Consider the following 7,450-nt stretch of genomic DNA (forward strand, 5'->3'; position numbering starts at 1 on the left):
TTATTATGAATTATATAATTTGCTAATATTCGACTAAACAATGTTAATGATATGTTAATATCACAATTTGAATGGAAAGGATACAAATTAAAGCTGAAAACTGTATAAGAATATATTGTCAAACACATGCCATCCAAGATAACGGATGACATTATGGGCTAACAGAAAATAAATGTTATCCTATATGACAAAATTGTTATCCGGTATGACAAAACTCAGTTTAAATCTTAATCAGGCAGTATTTTTGGCTACCTATAGAAATCTGCAACCTTTACCTTCAACTTCCAAATATGTAAATTCATGCTAAATAAACATATTTACATAAAATCCACATTATATATGTTATTTTAGCGTTATCCCATATGACACAGGATTTTACTACATAGTGTGCTAGTGAGGAAAAAGGGTTAGTTAAACACATTTTATGAAAGACATACTTACCTTTCACCATTTTGTGGGGGCCCTTTAGGGTCTTCCTGATTGTGTAACATGCTGTCTCACATCGTGTCAAAATAAAATTCACAATAAAATTGCTCCAGTTTGCTTGTTATCCCGTATGACAGGGATCAGCAACTCCGGTCCTGGAGGGCCACTGTCCTGCAGAGTTTAGCTCCAACCCTAATTAAACACACCTGAACAAGGCAATCAGTGTTTTCAGGATTACTAGATAGATACAGGCAGGTGAGTTTTTATCAGGGCTGAAGCTAAACTCTGCAGGACAGTGGCCCTCCAGGACCGGAGTTGCTGATCCCTGCCGTATGACATTGGCTAACAGCCAGTTTTGGGACAGAATGCTCCAAAGCATAACAATTAACTGGATGTCATATTCTTTGTAATATTTAAATATATTGTTGTCAAGACTCATACAATAATGCCTGTGGCAGAGATGTTAGGGTTTATTCGATTTTTTACAGTTTGTTTGGCTTTTTTGTATGTCACTCTAAGGTCCGGACAGTTATCCGGTATGACATTGTGACTATAATGTCTAATAATTCTTACACTTTGTAATACCCTCAATATATGTTCATATCATTTGATAAACAGAGATCAATAGATTCAATAAATGTGCTTTTTATTAAACATTTCCTTATTTTGACTTCATAAAGGGGTTTGGACATCAAAATTGCACGTCATGTCATTGGGCCAAAAACAGATTTCACATAAGGCTAAACGCATAACATTTTAAAATGAACGCAATGCAAACAAACTAGTTTCCTTTCAAAAGCTTGTTTCAATGCTGTGTTGAGTTAGTGCTTTGAGAACACCTTTGTGTCTGACCGGCAGTGTGTGTGTGTGTGTGTGTGTGTGTGTGTGTGTGTGTATTTGTGTGTAAGCTCTCTCTGTCTGTTACTCTTTGTTAGGAGTTAGTTTCCAACTGATAGTGTAAAGAAAATTCTGTGCCGAAAAAGAAAAAAATGAGGCCTAACTGACACAGTTCACTGAAATAAAGGTTGAAATGGCAATTAATCTGAAAACCTGAATCCTAAAATGTCTGTGATTATCGGCACATCGTAATGATAAATAACATGATAGGCTTTATTTCACCTCCATCCATCCATCTAATCTTAATTTCGCTTAATGGAAAGTAAAAGGTTTTCTCTTCACTTACACAATGCATTGTTTTGTTTGCTATTGTTAAATATTTTGTTTAATGTATGGTTTTATGTTTGTTCATATTAAAAATGCACATCATTTACCCAAATCTGATTCAGAGTGTTTACGGCCACGTTCACACAGCAGAATACGGTTGTCTGTCCTGTATTTGAGTTCTTAATATGGTTGCGTTCACAAAAAGTGCGGTTATTTACGCAAGTACAATGATTAAAGGTGCCTGGCTAGCTCATGTTTGAAGCTGCTGTCAGTTGATGAACATTTGATGGATGAACTTGTGACTCAGTTGGACTCTGTCGTGTCAAAAGTGGTAAGACCTTTCAGTTTTATGGACGTCGCCATCTTTGATATCACTTTGGTCACTGTCGCTATGGTTAGGGTACAGTGGGGCACAACCTGCTCTTTGACTTTCTCAGTTTATGTAAACTAAACCTACTTAGGGTTCAGAGAATTTATTTTTTCCCACATTAATTTCACACGTCTTGTACAATTATGTGGTTTTATTTTATTAATACAGTATATACTTTTTTCTTGATTTTCCCCCGAAAGAATGGAAGTGAAATGTGACAACATGCCCCATAGGTGGGGTACATTGGAACATGTGAGGAACATGACCATATGACAGCTTAAAACAAATCTAATAAAAACATATACAAGACAAACGTACACAAGTCTCAATAAAATACAATTATTAACTTTTTCATATTAAATAATGGCATTTTTTAATAATTAAAAATAAAGTCTTTTTTGAGTTTGACAACGAACACTCCGGAAAACACAGCTATACAACATAGTTCAAAACATGATAATAATGAATAATTTCTGAACATTGACTCTCAGTCTTTATTCACCTTTTTCTCATGTTTTCTCAATAGAATTCATAAAAGTAGGCTATATAATAAAATAGCATAGTTCTAATAGGGATTAGGAATTGTTACAATGTACCCCACCTGCGCAACTGGGATTTAAACACGGCTAGTGTCTTCTGTCTAACATATTGGAGATTAAAATAATATCAGATTTGTCTAATTTAAAATAAACACCAAATGAAAAATTAACATAAGTAAGAAATTTACTTTTGCTATGGTTAAATGTTCAGTGATATCATCCAAAGATTTCTGAATTTTGGCGCATTTTTTTCTCTAGTGTTGATATGGCAACTAATAAATACACTAAGTTTCGTCATGCTAGCATGTGTGGAAGTATTTAAAACAAGTATTACAACTAGCCATGAGGCTGTTAGGGCTAGTTGTTACAACTAACACAAAGCCTTAGTAAATGTAAAACATTAAACACTGCCGACACACCTCTGCAAACTACATGAGACACATATTATCTAACAACCAGACTGATCACTCTGAGAACAGGCTTCATTTAGCATTGTGTCCATATAATAATAAAAAAACAACACAATACAACAATGCTGTAATACATAATACAAATACTCAGCTCATTAAAATACTAACATGTAGGCTATACTGTATATTTATGACAGAAGCCAAGAACCTTAATGAATATGTCAGTGACAATTGAATTGATCTTCAATGTTCACTGTGATATTTGAAGTGTTAAATGTCTTGATAAAGTGTTTAGTGCCTTATATAAAAAACATTCTATTCTTTAACAATTTCTTCTTCTTTTTTTTAAGAATGAACACAGCTAAATCATATGAATAGAGTAAAAATACAGAAAGTTTTCTGTAATGGGTAGTTTTTGGGGTAGGTTTAGGGTTAGGGGATAACTTTAAACCTAGACAAAAAAAAAATAAAAAAAAAAATAAATGTTGGCACTTATAACTGGTTTTGCAAATACGTCAATGCCAATCAAATCAGACATTTTCCACTGTTTTCTGTATGATTGTGACATGAAACTCTGATCTATCAGGAATGGCCAGCAGAGGAGCTCTGATACACTGAATGATTGTAACGTTCCCTGCTTTGTTCCCTGTGTTTTTGTTCATGGACTTTTAGTTTGTATTTTGCCCTGTTTTGTCCTTGTTTCTTGTAATTGGTGCCATGTTTGTAGTTCTTTGTAGTTTTCTTGTTGATTTAGTCTTGATTGGCCCCATGTTTGTTTTGTGAAACCCTTAATCCCTCTGTGTGTTTCTTGTCTTCATTGTTGGTTGTTGTCCTTATGGGCATCTTGTTATTGTTTATTAATTGTTTTGTTGATTTTTTGTATGTTTCTTTGTTTTCTATTAGTTTTGTCAATAAACATGTCCTGCTCTCCGTTTATTCTGAACACCCCGTGTTACAATGATCTTGTTTGAGTTTTTAAATAGCAACCTGTGCTATAGAAAGACATACATTTGTATTGTTTAACTGTTGTAATGTTTTTTTTTTTTTACCAATATTTCATTTATCTTTCATTTTATTATTAATCTTATGATTGTGTGGTCTTCAATCATTAGAGATGAGAGGGAATGTCTCCGTTGTTTTATAAAATGAATGTGTGACTAATGGATATCAAGTCCAACATTGTAAAGTGAGGTTCAACAAGACAAAGAGGCTTTAAACAATTGCATGAGAAAATGGAAGAAAATGTCCAAAATGCACATTAACTTTCTTTACAGACTGCACAAAATGAGTAGATTGTGTCTTCATCTTTAAACTTTAACACATTTGCATCACCTGCACGACTCCGTCAGCGCAAAAGATTTGCTCATTTGCTCATTCTGTGTGACTATTGATTGAAACAATGTCTCAAATACCAATTCTCTTCCAAGTAAAAGTCATAAATGTACTTTTGTATGCAGCGTTGTGAACTCTTTACCATTTTGGATGTCAAACACAAGATTTTTGTCTTAATAAAAATGTTGTAGTAAAAATATCTAAACATCCTTAAACAAGATCAGTTTATTTGAGAAACTAGACTTTGTATAATAAGACTTGTTTTGAGAGAATATACTTGAATTAAGTCAACAGAAAATTGTTCTTTTACTTTTATGTATCAATTTACAAAATATAGTGGGATTTATGCTCAAAACCAGAAAGGGCTTGAAATATTCAATATTCAGACATAAAATGCAGTGTATTTTCTCATTTACTGCCATTAACACAGCCTCTTTCTGAATGTTTCTATACTTTTTATAAAAGACATATTCTCAATGAATGTCCAAACGAAACCAGGCAAACAAAATTGGTTGAGAGATTCTGATTAAAACTTATTTTAAAAAGAAATGACATAAATCACACTGTTCTTTGTGTAAATTACGTACCGCTGCACTGGAGTCTATGAGTTTGCATGATTGAGTTTTAATAATTACAAAATAATTTCCTAATCTTAAGAAATTATCCATAAAGAAAATACATTAACAATGTAAATACCAAATGAAGAAAGAACAATTATGGGATGGAATTGTTCAGTCAGAAACATACAGATGTGGCCAAGAAACTGGCAGTGTAACACAAATTCAGCCATTTATAAAGATATATATTGGGGTTTTATTATAAAATTAACAAATACACTTTAATATAAACATGTATTACCAATGAACAAATAAACTATGATAACATTTATTAACAACACACTTTTTAAACCACAAAATAACAATTATATGGTTTCACATTTTATAATGTTTTTTAGCAACACCAAGTCATGGGTTGGATTCCCTCTTAATGCACCAAATGCACCTTAAGATTAAAACAGAGTTACTGAATGTAGACTCATTGTCTACAACATGAAGTAACATCCGTGAATGTCACTCACAAACATTAGGCAACCAGTAGTGGGACGTCCACTAGCGACCTCACCGCCCGCCACTGGCGACATGCAACGACAGACGCCTGTAGTGTGAACGCAGCTTAAGGCTTCATTATGAAATTGTCATCAAGACATCATGTTTGTGAGCAACATAATGCAACTTAAACACACTCAAAAAAGTGCTCATGGGCATTCATTGGATGACCATAAATTACTCGTTTTAGATCAATTCAAATATTATACATTTATAAGGAGATGTATTTTTGTTTTTTTGAAGAAATGTAAATTACCTAGGTTGTACATGTAATGAGAGTGAATTTACTTCACTGAAAAAAATAAATCTGAGTGGATGTAAATGTTAAGTAATTAAAATGTGTGATATCAACAATAAAAGGTTAAGTTTGTATATTTACATTAATATATCTAGTTTTGAATTAATCTGCATTTGTTCAAAACACAAGACAATGTGCATTTTTTCCTTTACAAAATTAATCTAAGTAATCCCAGCCAAACTTTTTAGGTACACACGCACAACAAACAATACCTTGTTTTATTTACTCGGTACAAAAAACCCTCCCCTTCCTGATTCGTTGGTCTGGAAACCCCTTGCAAGTTGCAATTCCAAACGAAGACGAAGACGCGGACTGAACTTAAGGTAAGAATAAAGTTAGCAAATTAACAGTTAATGTTACTTGGGTTGGTACATTCTTTAGTTTACAGTTTTCAAATTGTTGTACAAAAACGAGGTTTCAAATGTAATTTGAAGATTGTTGTATGTGGATTTTCTAATTAGCATTAGCCTAGGCCTAACTTACCATGTGGTTACGCTGATAGGTTGCTTTACTTGTAGCTTAACGGTAGGCCTAATTGAAACTTTGCAAGTGGTGATAATAAAATAGTTTGTTCTAGTGTAATTTGAAGCTCACATTAGAATACACAGCCATGAAATAAGGGATGTAAGTTAGTGTAAGCACGTGGATTTTCAAAACATCCATGAATAATGTAAGGTAACGTCATTTCTTTTCAATCTGGGTCTTATTAAAAAAAAATGTTTTTGTGTTTAAGTGACTGATGGGAACAACAATCTTTGTTGGCAGTTTGCAGAGGCGAAAAAAATAACAGTTGGCCTACGTTAATGGGCAATTGCGTATCTTTAATTTACATCCACAAAACCTGCTTATTCGCCACTGACATGCTCAGATTATTATTCTAAGACTGTCTGACAACATTATGGAACGGATCCCTACAGAAGTCGACATACATGTTTGTTATGATCCTTTTTATTTAACCCGTTTACGTAGAAAGATTATTGTTCAATATTCACTGCACCTTAAAACATTTACCTGATCGTACTCCAGATATTTGGACACTATTTATGATAAAAGTTGTAGTGACATTAATTTATTAATTTGTCAAATATTGCAAATAATCCATTTATTTGTTCAAAAGATACAATTGACAGCGTCCATTAGGACTCTTCCAAGCGTGCGCGCATTTGTAGAAATATCGATTTAGTTTTCAAACTATTTCGTCATACAGAATGCATACTCCATTTACCACTGAACTACGCGAGCTGAAAGAGCGCTTACAATTGTCAATCATCTTACGTGACCATAATCCTGCCTTCTGCATGACGCATTCCCTGTACTCTTTTCTCATAGCTCTGAGAGAAAACAAACACAAAGAAACATTTGATATGAAACTAAAGACAATTAACTGTCTGATCGGCAGGTCAACTACCTGCAGTGTTTGTGGAGAGAAAAAAACGTGAAACTATTTTTTTAATTCTAGTTATAGTTAAATGATTTGCTACGATTTGGGTTTCTTGCATTGTTCAGTTACTAACCATAACACTGTGTCCTTACCAGGTTATTCTACTGACAAGTTGACTACATTGGATAAAGGTATGTAACTTTCAATATATTATATTTAAATTCTATAATAAATGTAGTGAGGAAACTAGGGGTGAAGTTATAACTCAGTTAGCTCATGGGCCAGACAAATTTTTTCATTTCAAATGGCAAAGTTCCAGTTGTCCTGTTTGTTCTTTTTTTTTTTTTTTTTTTTTTTTTTTTTTTGCATTTCACAGAACAAATTTATAGTCCTGTCAAATTTCGTCAAAAAAGTGACTTATTAA

Source organism: Scardinius erythrophthalmus, assembly GCF_964197995.2.
Source record: "Scardinius erythrophthalmus genome assembly, chromosome: 14".
Taxonomy (NCBI): Eukaryota; Metazoa; Chordata; class Actinopteri; order Cypriniformes; family Leuciscidae; genus Scardinius; species Scardinius erythrophthalmus.